The sequence below is a fragment of the Adiantum capillus-veneris genome, chromosome 27 (assembly GCF_014529385.1).
Source record: "Adiantum capillus-veneris isolate H3 chromosome 27, ASM1452938v2, whole genome shotgun sequence".
In the NCBI taxonomy this organism is placed as follows: Eukaryota; Viridiplantae; Streptophyta; class Polypodiopsida; order Polypodiales; family Pteridaceae; genus Adiantum; species Adiantum capillus-veneris.
In genome coordinates, this window is record NC_140957.1 from 31,784,465 (window position 1) to 31,800,255 (window position 15,791).

At 43.2% G+C, this 15,791-nt stretch overlaps 1 protein-coding gene across 1 annotated transcript in view; it reads left to right on the forward strand.

Annotated features, from left to right (window-relative positions):
- Nucleotides 1–10,745: 10,745 nt before the first annotated feature.
- LOC147421734 (transcription initiation factor TFIID subunit 1-like) overlaps nucleotides 10,746–15,791 on the forward strand; it is a 161,602-nt gene continuing 156,556 nt past the window's right edge. Inside the window, exon 1 of the mRNA XM_086503818.1 lies at nucleotides 10,746–12,148. The gene's annotated coding sequence lies outside the window, so the exon portion shown is untranslated. The remainder of the gene's footprint in view (nucleotides 12,149–15,791) is intronic.

Here is a 15,791-nt window from a genome sequence, read left to right on the forward strand (position 1 = left end):
TTTGTGTAGCAATCTTTCGCTACGTGTCCCATTCTTCCACATTCATAACACTTTCGTCCGTTTGTCGATGTTGATGGCGAATATCTTCCCTTTGAAGATGTTGCGATGAAAACTCCTCCTGATGGGGTAAGTGAACCTCTTTGCTTTCTTTCTTCTGCTTGGACTGAGTTGATAACATCTTGAAATGGTGGTGCTGGTTCTTTTTCTTCAAGAATTGTGACTAAGTGGTCATAAGAAGGTGGAAGTGCACTTAAAAGTATAGCCACTTTGTCATCTTCTGGTGCTTCAACTTGGATGTAAGTGAGCTGCGTGACAATGCTCTTAAGCCTGTTCACTAGGCTAGCAATGTCCTCCCCTTGAAGCATAGTAACTTTGTAAAGCTGTCTTTTAAGACTAACTTTGCTTCTTTTGGCTCTAGCTCCAAAATTACTTTCTAGGACATGCCAGGCTTCATGTGCATGCTTACATTCATCTATGAAATGCACGAAGTTATCATGTAAATAAGTGATGATAATTCCCAATGCTTGTTCGTCTTTGGCCAAGTTTTGTGCGCTTGCTATGAGTGTAGATGCCCTAGTGTGCACTCCATCGGGTTCGGCTTGTTGCTCGAGGGCAGTGCTAATGACAGACCACAAACATTTTTTCATAAGATAGCCTCTTAATTTTGTTTGCCAAGTGTGAAATCCCTCCCCATTGAATTTCTCTATTCCCTTGTCCCCCATCTATGCCAATAGAGGGGTCTTAGCTTAGGAGACTCTCCTAGCCAGTGTCTGCCTCTTTACACGGCACACAATTGATGATAGAAAAATTTATTTGCAAGTTATTGTGCTTGGCTGCAAGATTCTAATTTTAATGTCCTTTTAACAAAATGTGAAGTACCTCTTCACTCGAGGTGAAGTCACCCTTCAAGGTTTTGTTTTACCTTGGTGTATTTGGCCTGGAGATGCCTTTTGAAGCGCGATAATATACGCCTTTGAATGTCTTTTGGAAGGCTTTGAAAGCCTTGCTGCAGCTTTGGTGGGAGTGCTTGTGAATACCCTTTTGAGGGGCTCGGAGGTTGTCCTCGGGGTTTTGAATGGTCTGCTCACGGGAATAGGCTCTTAAAAAAAGGCTCTTGGAGGCTTTGAAGGCACTTGCCTTGAGGGCAGGAGCAGCGCGGGAAGGGGGGTTTAAAAGCCTTGAAGACCTTGGAGCTTTGAGGCCAGGAGTCGGCGTGGGAACCTTTGGAAATTTGAGGCCCTTGAGGCTTTGAAGGCAGCGCGGTGGAAAGAGGGGCCCAACAGGGGTCGGGTAATCTGGGCAGGGCGCGGGCAGGGCCGGTCAGGCACGGGTAGGCGGACAGGAGCGCGGGCAAGCCGGGCAGCAGGGCAACTCGCTGGGCAGAGAAAAGGCGCGCCTTGGTGGGACTCCTCCCCAGCGGACCCGCAGGCGCTTGCAAAAAGCAATTTGATTTTACTTTTCGGATCCGCCGAGTGGGCACCCAAGTGTGGCCTTTTTTTCCTCTTAAAGAAAGTCAAAAGGCCCCCCCAAAAGCAGGCGGTTCCCACCACGTGGAAGCTTGCTTGAGGCCTTTTTTGGGCTTGTTTGTCCACAAGGGTGGGGTGAACATTAAATGATTTTTGAGGCACACACACACACACCTAAACACACTTCCCTGCTGCTGCAGAACACAGGGAAATGGTAGCATAAACTCTCAAAAAAGGCTCAAAATTAATTAAGCGATTATTTTCACATGAGATGTCCAATTTGAGCATGGGAGAATGCATTGCGAAGCTCACGACACTGGCTATGGATGCTCATAGTGACAAAGCAGGGTAGTGGAGTACTTGGGAGTAATGGAACACAAAAATGGTAGGAAAAATATTGAGAGAAACACCTAATGGTTAAGCATAATACTAATTAACCTCAGGATTAGCCAGGAGAGTAGTGGCCCAAGGGAATCAAACCCAAGAACGTGCTCACACTGACTAATTGATGCTAACTGGTCACAAGGTATGCAATGGGAAGAGAAGAAGAGAAATACCAAGGATCCTAATGATGATTAGGAGATGCCAATCAAACCAACACACAAAATTACAACAACAATCCTATCTAGCACACCGTAGCTCTGATACCAAATGTTAGGATTTGGATCGTGCTAGCTATGGTGGATGAAAGAGAAACATTGTGCAAGTGTGTGAGTGTGTGTAAGCAAGCTTATCACTCAAGTGAATTAGGTTCCAAGATAGATTAGCTTGGACTCATAAACACAATCTTGAGTATTGACTTAGCTTAGCACAAGCTCACCATAGACAAGCATGTAGTGCAAAATGAGTTGTTGTTTATTGATTCAAGAAATGAGCTTTAAGTAGCTCTATAGCCTTGCTCCACAGTATGTGGGATAAATCCACTCTCCTCTCCTTGACTCACACCTTAGGACAAAGCTCACACTTTACAGGGTGCTCTTGTGGAAGAGGTGAGTGATGAGGGTGTTGATGTGGAAGGTTCAATTGAGAGTGTAAGTGTAGAGGTGGATAGAGCTACAGATGATGCGGTAGAGAAAGATGCACGTGATTGCACTGACTCAAGCACTTTGTCTGAACTCTTTTCAATCAAATAAAAGAAGTGCCTTATTTCTCGTGATCAAAAGACTTAGCTTCTGTGCAACATTTATTACTTTGCAGTCTGCTTTTTAATAAAATAAAAAGATCTTTTGTTAGGGTATATGTGATGGTCTTTTTGTATTGTCTTGCATATAAAGGTTTCCCTTAATGATTAGGTTGTTATTGTACAACATTTATGCTAGTATGTTCTGTTAGGTTGTCAATTTGTGATGTACATAATTTACCAAATTGGGTATTGTACACCTATTATGATTAGCTTCTCTTACTCACATGGCTATTAAGTAGCAAATGGAGAGCTGGCATGAATCTCAATATATTGTTTTTATTCTAAGTCTCTCCTTTCTCATTTGGCATGTGGGTGTTGTAGCAAGGGAGGTATGGTGGCTTAACAAGAAATGTCTCGACACAACACTACCCATAGATAAGAACTCTTCCTGCGAGTCGGCTCATAATAATTTATATCAACGTTGTTCTACTAGAGAATTATGACATATTTCCAAAAGATTTTGGAAGCTATCATTTCTTGATGGGGTCATACCCAAGGTGTGCAATTCATGGAATGGATGTACTATGTTGTGAGGCCCAATACAAAGGAGTTCCATCCTAAAGCTAAGGGAGAAGGATTATGTCATGCTCTGGTCATGTTGTAGAAAGGAAAAGGTCATGAAGGTTATGCATGCGTGCTTTCCTAAACTAATGAAGATGAGGGGATTTTTTCAAGATAATGTTACCTATTAATAAGTCCTTGTATATATCTCTATATTGTGAGCTAACCTTTGAAGTTTCATTTATAGACATATATAGCCAAGATGAGTGAAAGATTTGGGTCAAAAGCCTTTAGCAGGTCCCATATGTTGCACCTGAGTTCGGTGACAAGCACATGTTCTTGAAACCTTTGAAGAGGGTGTGGGAGAGGCACCCACAATTTGATGCTTCCACTATAATTCTAGTGGAAGATTTTAGATACAAGTCTCTGAAGAATGACTATGAGTCATGCCTTTGCATTCGCTCCTATGAGTTAACCTATTACGACCAGTATCGCTCGCTATACCTGATGGATGTCATTTATCCAAGGTTGACTGGATGGAGAATAGATGACACGTTTCCAACAACATATGCTCATAGGATCACCTTGTTTGATGTGGAGGATGACCTTTCATCCATTGTAGCTGATCATTTCATGGCAATGCAGGGGTACTCCAATCGCTTTGATCCCCCTACCTTCTAGTGTGCTATATACAGTCTGACATCCTTGCTTATTTCAACCTGAGTTTAGTGCCCCATTTTGTGATATACAACTTGATAAAAATATACCTTTTGTACAACTGCTAGTTTCCATATCATTGATCACTGAAGTCCACCTTGGTGTCCATCATAACATGTGTTGTTTTCAGTGCACTAGTCTACTTCGGCAACTCTAGCTTACATGTATATAAGTAGTAGTAAGTTCTGATATATTTTTTGGTACTATTGATAGTTTGATACTATTTGGTGCCAACTTTGGTGATGACAGTACCAATTTCACTATGCTATAGTCTCAATTTTGTGTTGGTTAGAATTGATTTGGTACTAGGTTAGTACCATTTTGGTACTGGTTGGTACCAATTTGGTATTGATTCAAAAGAAGGATCTATATGGAGTAGGTTGTGTAGATGGTAAGTAAGTAGAAGATATTGTGCAAGTGTTAATAAGTATTATTTTTTAACGTATAGCTTTAAAATTTTTGGGATGTAGGCCAAGTGGCCGTGGGAAACCACCCTTACTCATTTTCTTTCCTAATCAATATAGGGAGAGAAAGTGAGAGAGTTGACTAGTCTCTCACTTTCCTCTCCACTAACCCAACTCCTTGTCTATGTGTATCATCCCCTTCCCCAATCCTCTTCTCCTTCCCTCTCTTGTACACTCCGCACCAACACTACAATTGGTATCAAAGCTAGCAGATCAAGCATCACAGAGACCAAGGAGCAATCAGGCATCGTAGCTTGGCTTGGGGATTTTGGGCATCTTGTACCGAGCAGTAGGATCCGTGAGCAGTCTCGGCAAAAGGAAATTGAGGGGGAGCAAGCAAGTGGCTTGGGGGAATTGAAGATGGCAATCGGGCACCAAAATCGAGTGCAAATCGGGGGCAATTGGAAGCAAAGCTAGTGTCGGGCAACATCGTGAGCAAGTCGAGCCAGCATTTCAATTTCGGGAGCAGGAAAGATGGAGCAGTGCTGGCAATGGGCTCTCGGGTTGCGACTCATCACACACACACACACACACACACACACACACACACACACACACACACACACACACACACACACACCATGTGTAAGGAGCGTGCAACAGGGTATTGGGCAACGCTACAGAGCTAGAGCAAGTATTGAAGCCATTTTCCTACAAGTGCAAATTGGGGGGAATTGAAGCCATTTTGCAAGCAAGGAATTGAGGCAAAGAGAGCCGTGAGCAGAACCGTGAGTAGAACTCAATCAGGGCAGATCCGTGAGCAAAAAAGAAGCAAGGCAATTGGTGAGCTTGGCTGTGTACACACACACACACACACACACACACACACACACACACACACACACACACACACACAGAGTAGCGTTGATATGCAGGGGACAAGAGCATAGGTATACAATTTCCTCCACACACACAAACCTTGAGTTGCAAATCCCACAATCAAAAGAAAAATTTTGAAATTTCTCTTTTAGCCTTTTGAAACAAATTGTGTGTGCAAGGAGTTGTTCCCACTGAGCTTGCGACAAACCCCCGACTCCTCACCGCCGCGAGCTTGAGTAGAGAGAGACCGACTTTGAGAGAGAGAGAGAGAGAGAGAGAGAGAGAGAGAGAGAGAGAGAGAGAGAGAGAGAGAGAGAGAGAGAAAGAAATAACTGTATTTGGGCATATCGACATCAACATCGACCCAATTTCTCGGCATCGGGCCTACTTACTCTCGTCTTTCTGACATCGAGTCTATATGCTCTCAGTTTTTGACTTCGACACCACTCTTGGACACACACACACACACACACACACACACAGAGAGAGAGAGAGAGAGAGAGAGAGAGAGAGAGAGAGAGAGAGAGAGAGAGAGAGAGAGAGAGAGAGAGAGAGAGAGAGACTCTACAGTTTCTTCAACATCAGATCCGGACTCTCCGATTTCGACACACACAGGTTTGAGCATTGTCTACGGCTATTCGGGTAGCCAATCTCATTCGACGGTGGGAGACGACATCGACATCGGCGATTAAAGCCGTTTCAACACCGACTCTCATGTTTCGACATCAGCTCACATTACTCCCATATCGACGGATTTTTTCAACATCTGACCCGAAACTGGTTTCACGCAGACAAAATTTTCTCGTGATCGATAGTTGTACTTGCCACACGCACGAGTGAGGTGCCTCTACCATTGAGGAGTGACACCCGGCATTGGCATCGAGTATCGATCACATTGTACGACACAGTTTTTGGCTATGACACCTTTGGTGGCTATTCAACTATCGCATTTTCGCCCGGCAGTGGAAATCGGCACATAGCGACACAAACACACAAGTTACAGGTTAGAGCGGTCTTTTCAGTCGGATTACACACAGATTCTCTAGATTACCAGACACAGCGCTTTGACAGGTGATTTCACAGGCGATTTGGCGGACATATGCGTTTTTGTGTGAGCGCACCTAGTGCTACTGAGCTCTTTTGAGAGCAGATATCCCCGTAGGGATCATTTTTATCGCATGCAGCAGTGCTTGGTGCTTGTTTGAGCATGGTTTACTCATGTACGTTGAGTTGTGGACACTACCCACTGTACTACGTGTGGAGCCATTTTTTACTATTTTGGTAGTTTTCCTTGGCCGTTTCTAAGATTCGGACCGAAAGAGCCCTTTTTGAGACTATGGATAGTCCATTTGTGCCTGCATTAGCCTTTTTGGAGGGCCGATAGCGTGAGGTTTTCTTTGAGCTGGGGTATGCTCAAATGTTGACACACCTTTGATGATACAAGTAGCTGGAGTTCCCCACTTTCGGTACCCTCGCCATAGGAAATGTATCTGGACGGTTTCATATGCTTTTGACGTCGAGTTGGCGATCACATTGGTAGTGATAGTATCATATTCTGATGCCCAGTTAGTGTAGTTGGCACATTTATGAGTATTTTGAGTTGAATTTTGACTCCTCATACAAAGAAGACTCTACCGAATCTCCTTCCCACGAGTCGTGACTTTCATCATTGGCACCTTTTGACCCTATTTCGGTTGAGATTCTACTCCCAAAACAAAGGTTACTCTGCCCAAATTTCTGCAGCTTCTTGCCATATTTTGGCACCTCTCAAACCCTCTTGTCAACGATGGCTTCTTCTTCAGAAAAGGAGGAGTATTTCATTTTTAAGTTCAATGGAAGCAACTTCACCATGTGGGAAGAGCGCATGAAAGATGCTTTGACAAACAAAAACCTATTAGAACCGTTGAAAGAGCATGCAGAGGATGATGACTATACGCAAGCTCAGTGGGAGATTTTGGATGCGAGAGCCATGGCTACGATACATCTACATCTAGCCAAGTTAGTGTTCTTCACTATCATAGGGAAGACAAAAACCAAAGAACTTTGGGATAGCTTATGTTCAACATGGGAGAGCAAAAGTGCATCCGGCAAAGTTTTTCTCATGAAAAAGCTTATGAAGCTCAACATGAAAGAAGGTAGCACAGTTTCTGGTCACTTAAATGAGTTCAACTCCTTGTTCAGTCAGTTGACATCTCAGGGCTTTAAGGAGTTTGACAATGAACTCAAGTCTATATTCTTGCTATGCTCTCTACCTAGTTCATGGGACATCTTTTGCACAGCCATTAACAATTCAACTTCAAATTGCAAATTAGTGTTCAATGACGTCACAAATGCGTTGCTCACTGAAGAAATTCAACGTAAATCTCTTGTCGGTGCTAGTCATGGAGATGCATATATGGCCGGCAGTTCAACGAAGGCAAGAGGCCGTGAGAGGAACAAATACAAAAGCAAAAGTAGAGAGCGTAATCCTCATAGTCCTAGCAGATACAGGAACTCAAGTAGAGATAGCAGTGCCAGAAATGTTGAGTGTTACTATTGCCATAAGAAGGGCCATTACAAAAAGGATTCTCGCAGTTTCCTAAGAGATTAGAAAAACATGCAAAAAGATAATTCTGACAAAGGTAAAAGTACGGGAAAGATTGAGGAGCTCAATTGGTTGAGTCTCCCATACCAACCACTGGAGTAGAGGATGCTCCTCCTCCATTGATGAACATTATGCCAACAGAGATTCAAGTAGAGGGATCCTTGTACTGTTCGAGTGTTGACGAACACTCTATCTATGTTGTCGAGCTGGCGTCTACTGAGTTGTGGCATAGCCGGCTAGGGAATATTAGCCAAAAGAGAATGAAAACACTTCTGCGTTTTGGCTACATTGTCTATACGACAAACAGACTAGGTTGACATCTTCACCAACCTATTAGTTCCTCCTTTGTGACCTATTGAACATCCTCCCAAGTAGCCTTTTTTACATTCTCATTATGGCAAGAGTCCACATCCTTCTTTCCCATCATCCAATGTCCATAATTTTTGCAACATCAATTTCAAATACAAAAATCACGGACTGAAGAAATAGATCCTGTATGTCATCTTTAACATCTGCCGCCAACTGAATTGACTGCACGTATAATGGTTTTAACTGTTTTATCCACTTTGATTTCATTCTTCATGCTACACTTTATTGACTTTTTCCCCTTCTTGAAAATCACTTCATTAGTTTCCCAATCCTGCTTAAGCTTTTCGACTCGGAACAGAGGTCGACCTAGTAACATGGAATAAGCCTCCCCTATATCCATCATTCTTAAGAACACAAAGTTAACTTTAATTATAATCTCCTCCCTCTCAACAACCCAATTGGTTGAATCCTTCACTGGTCCACCATCTTTACTTGAAATGGGGTTAGTTCCAAAGAAACATCTTTCACTTTCCTATATTTTGATTCCAAGAGGATATTAATCCATGAACCCCCATCCAAAAGCACATTCTCAAATCTCTTATTCTGGTATTTCACCCGAAAATTAGGTACCCAAAAATCAACATCCTTTGCACTTCCAATCCATAAGACTGAATATCTACCTTCTCCTGCTGAAGTATGAACTTCTTCCTCATCATTCTTTCCTTTGGAGTTAAATCCAACAACTGTCCGATTGTGATGTGCAGCAGGACATTCATCAATTCTTGAAAAAATTCAGCCATATCGTGCTTATCTTTTTCAATATCATGCTCATCCATTTTTTGAACTTTCTGCAACTTCTCCATAACCTCATCCCAAACCTCCTCCTAATCTTCCCAAGTCATTGGTGGCTTGAGCTTAGCTTCAGACCTCGTCATTGCCATAAGTTTCCCTTTAACGCTTTCTATTAAGCAAGTGGAGCAGTCACAAGACATCGAGATTCCCTCAATGCTAGTTTTCTCATCGGGGATTATCTCCATTACTACCAAGTTTGCTTGTGGTATGGGCGGATCTTCTTGCCTGATTGGAGGGTCAAAATTAGGAGGCCCCCTCGGTGGTGGAACTTGATTTGGTAGTTCCTCAACCATGGTGGTAAACCCCCTCTTCCTCTACCTTGTTCATACTGTGGTGGCGTATTATCCCACCTTGGTGGATATCCTAAAAAATTTCCCCTTCCGGTTGGAGGTCTCCAATTCCTCCTTTGATCTTGTGGATACCAATTATGGTCTGTTCTTTCTTGTACTTCTGTGTCCACCCAATTTTTCGAAGGGCCTCTTAGTTGTGATGTCATTGGTACACTTCCTCTAAACTTTAGATTATACCAACAGTTTGCTGCCGCATGTCCCAGCTTATCACAAATCTCAAAAAATGGCTTGGTATCCTTAATGTCTCGAGTCCTCAAATTTTTCAATCACTAAACCAAAGAACTAAGCTCTCCTACTTCCTCTTTCTTCTTTTTCCACTTCTTACGATCCTTTTTGGATTTCTTATCATGCTTCCTTTGCTTCCCCATCTTCTTTTTCTTTCTTGATTATCTGGAATCCTCAGCCTCAGAGTCTTCCTCTTAGTCTATTTGTGATTTCAAATCATTCTCCTCATCTTTTGAATCCAAATTTAAATCCGTCTCCGATCCCCCTATTCCTATAAACCTGAAACTTTTTTCAATTCTGACTACCAAATCAACTAACCCATTAAATCCTCCAGCCACATCATAGCTTGCCACTACATTCTTCAACTCCTTTCTTAATCCCCACATAAATTATCTTGCCACCATCTCATTGGTCCACTTCCAATCTTTTCAAGATTGTTTTAATTTTTTTTGCATAATCCTCCACTTTCAACTTCTTTTGCTTTATTGTTTTGATCTTACTCAACAATTCATTTGGCATCTTCTCTCTTCGAAATCATCCCAAAAATGCAGCCTTTAGTGCATCAAAAGTCGCAAAAGTATTTGCTAGAAACCCGCTAAGCCACTTCATACTCAACAATTCATTTTGCGCCCTCAAAGCCACGGGAACATCTCTTTAGATTCTCCTTAATCAAGCAGGTAAAAAACAATGTGCCAACCTACTTCTCCGTTTTGTAAAATTCGCCCTCTCAGCCTACTGGCTCGTTCCAATTTTATTCATTCAATAGCGAGATGCTTCCACTCCCAACACGTGATAGCCTTAGTTGAAGGCTTAGGGCTTCTAAAAATCATTTGAGTGAGAGAGGAACCCAGTCAGAGTACAGAGTTCCGACCAATATTCAGTTGTCGTACACCACTGCAATGCTCCCAATTCGATGATGGCGATGGCTTCTCTCTAATCATATAAAAAAGAGCGAAGCATTCTAGCGACCCTCCATGCTCCCCTTCGCTTGCTGCCAACTCCTGCCACTTGCTCCCGACACTTCCGTCTTGCACGAGTGTCCTTAGGTCCCCTGCACACGACCCCTCGTGTCTGCTGCCTCGAGCCTCGCTGTCATCATTGCCTCGCTCTTCACTGCCAAAAGGATCAACTCAGATTCGTATCATGTACGATTCATACCCCCCATAGCCCATACTAGGTCTCCCCAATTTAAAAAGCTTTTCAAAACCGAAAGACTTTTTGTGTCCATATCTAACAAATTTTGCTTATTCCTTAAATCTCTGTCTTTAGATCGACGAATGTGTGTGTCCATCCAGGAACCTTTTCCTTCGACTCTGCGCGAAATGTCGACGTGAAGCTAGCAGCGTGAACGCGATGTCAGGTCACCCTATGGGTGTTTGAGGCTGCAGGAAGAGTATTCGAGGAAGCTGTTATGCGCGTGTAGCGCGTAGAGAGAGAGAGAGAGAGAGAGAGAGAGAGAGAGAGAGAGAGAGAGAATTGCAGGTGAGTTCCCTGCTTCCAGCATTGTGATGGCAACCCAAAGATACCATTGCCACCATGAAAGTACACACATGCCAGGCGTTGTTGGCTCCCAATCACCATTATATACATACCTCCATGTGGCCTCATCTCAATCTGCACCTCCAAAGTTAGCCTATGAGTTTGCAAACACTGCGTACTGTTTTGATTCACGAAGCAATTGTCGGCTTGAATGCTCAGCATGCATAGGACGAGAAGCCTTATGTCAAGTAGGAGGAATAATGGAAAAAAGAGGGGCATTTGAGACAAATTATGTGAATTGGGTCTTGTAAATAGCTTTATTTGCATTTCCCTGAAAGGGAAGCGTATAGCTTTTGGTGTGCGGTTTTGAAATAGTCAGCCTAGGAGAGGGTTGGCTTCTCTCGAGTATATTCTTCTCTCTTCTATGCACATGTGTGCGTGACTTGTCACCTGTGCATCATTTTGTCTTGGGGGTCATTGAAATTATGTCTGTCAAGATGAGCTTACAGATCGAGAAATGCCCAAAATATGGGCTTCTATTACTAGGTCGAAACTACTCCAGGCAAGGTACACTGATGGAAGTGAATAAATGCTAACGTAGCCTTGCCACACAAAGTAGTCGGGTTATCCTGCAAAACCTCATTGTCAAGTCATCGGGATTCGGAATCAAGTTGTACACTTTGGTCGACACAGCTTGGAGAACTTCTTTATTACTCAATAAGATTGCCAAAATCAACAAAAAATTGTGTGCAAAGCTTTCCATCATAGTTATCAGGAAACTCCGTCGCAGGGCTTGTCGTATCAGAAACTCTGTTGCCAAAGTCGCTTGTTTCTCATTTACTAATGTTGTTTCTAAAGGGAGTCTTCAAGAGTGCTTACAAATTGTTTCCAAGGAGTGGTTCTAATCTGTTCCCTTACAAAGATAATAGATTGAGCCATTTCCATTTTGGATGGTCTTGCCAGTTTCATTCTTGTTTCCCATTCCATGCAACTATGTTTCCCATCAGCTTTATTTCTCAACTACTTGTTAATTGTGTAGTTTTCTTTGCAAATTGTGTTAGAAGATGATGGATGGATTTGCAGAAGGCCAATCATGCAGATCGGGAAGTTGTAGATGAAGAAAAGGTAGGAGGGCTTTATATGCTGGGAATCCTGATCCATTTGGGTGCTTGTGGGTTTATAAGGAGTTTCTAGTTCAGGTACACACATAATCTCTCTCTCTCTCTCTACTTGGATAAGTTTGCATGGATTGGACATTGACAGACTCCCACCCTATAGTCCCACACTCCCACTCAGCCGGATTGATTGAACCGAGTCACAAGGGCAAATGTTCTTAGGATTGAGACAGAGAGGACAAAGAACTGTGACCACTACTTCCCATGGGGTCAAATATGGAGTTCTATAGGAACCATTTCTACACTTCTTTGAGGTTGGTTTCATTATTTTAGATCATGGACATCCATCCACCTTTCCCACGGCATGCGAGCTTCCATCAACTCAGATTCACACCTCTTCACACAGAATCGAGGGTAGAGTTAGGTAGATGGATAGCCACCATGTGGAGGACTTTCACATAGTGATGACGTGGCATGCCCAATTGGAAAGAATTGGCCGTGAGGACAAGGGATCATGGAACCCAGATGACTTGAACCCATAAAGTGTGGCCAAGGGGCATAAGGCTGCTTACACATTGCCTGTTGAAACAGTTCTCGCTTTTAAAAAATAAAATCATACTCAGTGTGAATTGCATGCATGCTTGTCCCCAAAAGTGACGGGGGCAGGCATAGGCTTGGTGTGTATCCAACCTAAAACAGAAGGGGGGTTAGGGTTTTTAATATACCTAACCCTACCAACTTATGGAGCACCGACCGAGGGGCCTAAAACCTAAAATATCAAAAGCTTGACATCTAAAGCTGATTTATGTAAATTGCGCTGCCTGCCACGTGGCATTGCTGTATGTATTTCCGAGTTTTGTGCTGGCAGTTTTGACAGATTTTCAACGTGGGCTTTTGAGAGCAGATGCTTTGGGGAGCTTGAGCTTTTAAAATTGATAATTTTGGGCTCTGCTTTTGGGCATCCCTTGTATGTTAAAAAGTGCCCAGAGGTCCACTCTCCAAGGAGCATTTGGATGCAGAGTCTCGGAGAGTTTGACCCTTGAGAATTATACTTTATGAAGAGTAATAATAAAGAAATACTGAAAGGGGCGCCAGTCTTTTGGGCCAGTGTATCTTGGTTCGGAACTCCGCCATGCCGTTCTGACTCTCCTCTTCTCTCTCTCTTCGAGTTTAGATATTTTGCAGTTTCTGTTCGTGTGTTGCTATTGGTTTCTCGCTTGGAGTGTCGATAGAGTGGAGTACAAATGTCAACTGCAAGTTGACATGTGTGTGAAAAGATCGATTAAGTACTTGAAGGATTACCCGATTGATGAGATTCACTCGAGATGGTGAGAGACTGTCGATTCTCCTCTGAAGATGGTAAGGTAGCAGAAAGAAAAGCCGAGTGCAGAAAAGCAGAAACTGTACTCGCAAAAAGAGTTTGACCAAGCTCTTGAAAAGAAGACAAACCAATTGATGAAAAGCTTAAACCATTCTCGAAAGAAGAGGAAATTAGCGGATCCCCGGTTATTTTGGCCGAAAGTCGACTTTTACGATGGTAAACAGATCCAGAAGCGTGTTCGTTTCGAGGATGACCCAAATTTTTCTTCGTCTTCAGAGAGTTCCGATAGCTCGTCGGCCTCTAGCTCTAGAGAGGATGATAAAAAGCGGAAGAAGTGGAGAAAAAGCAAGAAAAGCAGATTTATGAAAAAGTCTAGTAGGCACAAGGAGCCATCTAGGAGTTCAGAGGAGGAGATTTTATTTTCTGCTGACAGTCTAGACAGTGAGCAAAAGAGCAAGAAGACCAAGGAATTCAAGGATGGGGGTCAACCAGTCAAGTTTGACACGTTTTCAAGCTGCCAGGACACCCATTGAGTCCTTGAATTCATACAACAGTTTGACATCGTGGCAATGTGGCATGCTCTAAAAACCGGACTTCGGATAGAGAGGGGTCATAACCCTAGGGATAGAGGTAGAAAAAGTTTCATTAATATACAGAATCTTGCTGAGTGGCCTAAATTTACCTAAAAAGTTGTTTCAACTTATTGTACCCCGGCTGAGGGGCCTAAAACCTTAAAATTAAAGCAAACCCCCCAAATTGCGTGAGAGCTGATGATGTGGAAGGCCGTATGGACTTTCGCAAATCCCATACAAATCGTGCTGACATGCTGACATGAAGCTGCGTCCGGACAGCCTAGCAGGCCTCTAGTTTTAGGGGCAAGATGCTTCTCTTCTTGACTTTTCATGTACCACTTTTGGCCAAGGGCATATAAAAGAAGTGCAAGGGTCTCTCTTTCGCAGATGAGCTTAGGAGCACTCGGAGAGAAGAGGACCCTCGGACATTGTACTTTGTGAAGTTACTAATAAAGAATTACCAAGAAGGGGCATCGATCTCTTGGGCCCGTCTCTCTGGGCGCAGAACTCCGATGTGTTGTGTTGTCTCTCTTAGTTTCGTTCAGATCTTTCAGTTTTCTTGTCCGTGTTTCACTAGAACTTCGACTTTGAGTGTCCAAGTTGATTACAGTGGTATCAGAGCTTAGACGATTCTTCTACAAAGAATCCGATCCCCTTGCAGTACACATGGATTTAGTCGATCAATCCTGTTGGGAGGAAACTGTGGTAGCCGACCACTCAGATTCGGGAGAGAATAATGAGATTCAAACAATCATCGATCACCTTATGAAGGTTTGGAAGAGTACGACCCGTCTTCACCTACAGAATACGAAAGAATGGAGATGCAATGACAACAACAGGTCGACTCCTATGCTCAACAAATGTTTCGATACTCCAAGGATCCTTAGTATGCGTAATTTTTAATCAAGCACCCACTTGATGGAATGCATTCTCAATGGCGTACCGCCATCCGTTCACCACTGAAGTAAGCTTTGATGTCATGAAATCTAATATCTAATATCTAACCAACCCAAATGATTTTCTCATATTAAATTGATCACTTAATGTGGGAGAATAAACGGGAACAAGTGTTAAGATATAGACATGTGCTTATAGATCTATGTCAACACTGGGCCAATGGTAAAGGGGCCCAAATGAGAGATGGTCTATCAAAGAGCAAGGCTAACAAATGGAGCATAAGACCTTAGGGTTAGCTTCATTGAAGACCTCCAATAATGTGTGTAAAAGGCCTTTGACCTTAGGTAAGCTAGGGCTGAGCTTGAGGCGCGGGAACCCGACCCAGCTCGAGGTGCTTGTCCTGCTTGATGACTAAGGTGCTTGAGGTGCTTGATGATTGAGGTGCTTGATGATTGAGGTGCTTGATGATTGAGGTGCTTGAGATGCTTAATTATTGAGATGCTTGAGGTGCTTGACATGCTTGAGATGCTAGGGTTGCACTTGAGGTGAGAACCCAGCCCAAGATTAAAGTGCTTATGAGCCAAGCTTGTGGTGGGAACTGGGCCTATGCATGAGGGATTGAGGTGTCAAAAAGTCAAAGATTCAATCCCTACAAGGAGGGGGCGAGCCCTACATGAGGGGGGATGAGAGAGAACATCCACACACTCACACAAGGTATGCATGGTACAAAGAAAGCAAAAAGGGACACTTGTCAAGTTTCTCCTCATGTTGCCCTCATGGTGTGCCTGAAGCCTATTGGTTGGCCACCCAAGGGGTCCAATAATAATTTAGGAGATTTAATTAATTGATTTAGCATTTATCTAGCCCTCTCTCTCAAAGGGGAAAGGGGGACACTTGTCTCAAGGCTACCCTTGCTGCTTGTAATGCCTCGTGCTTG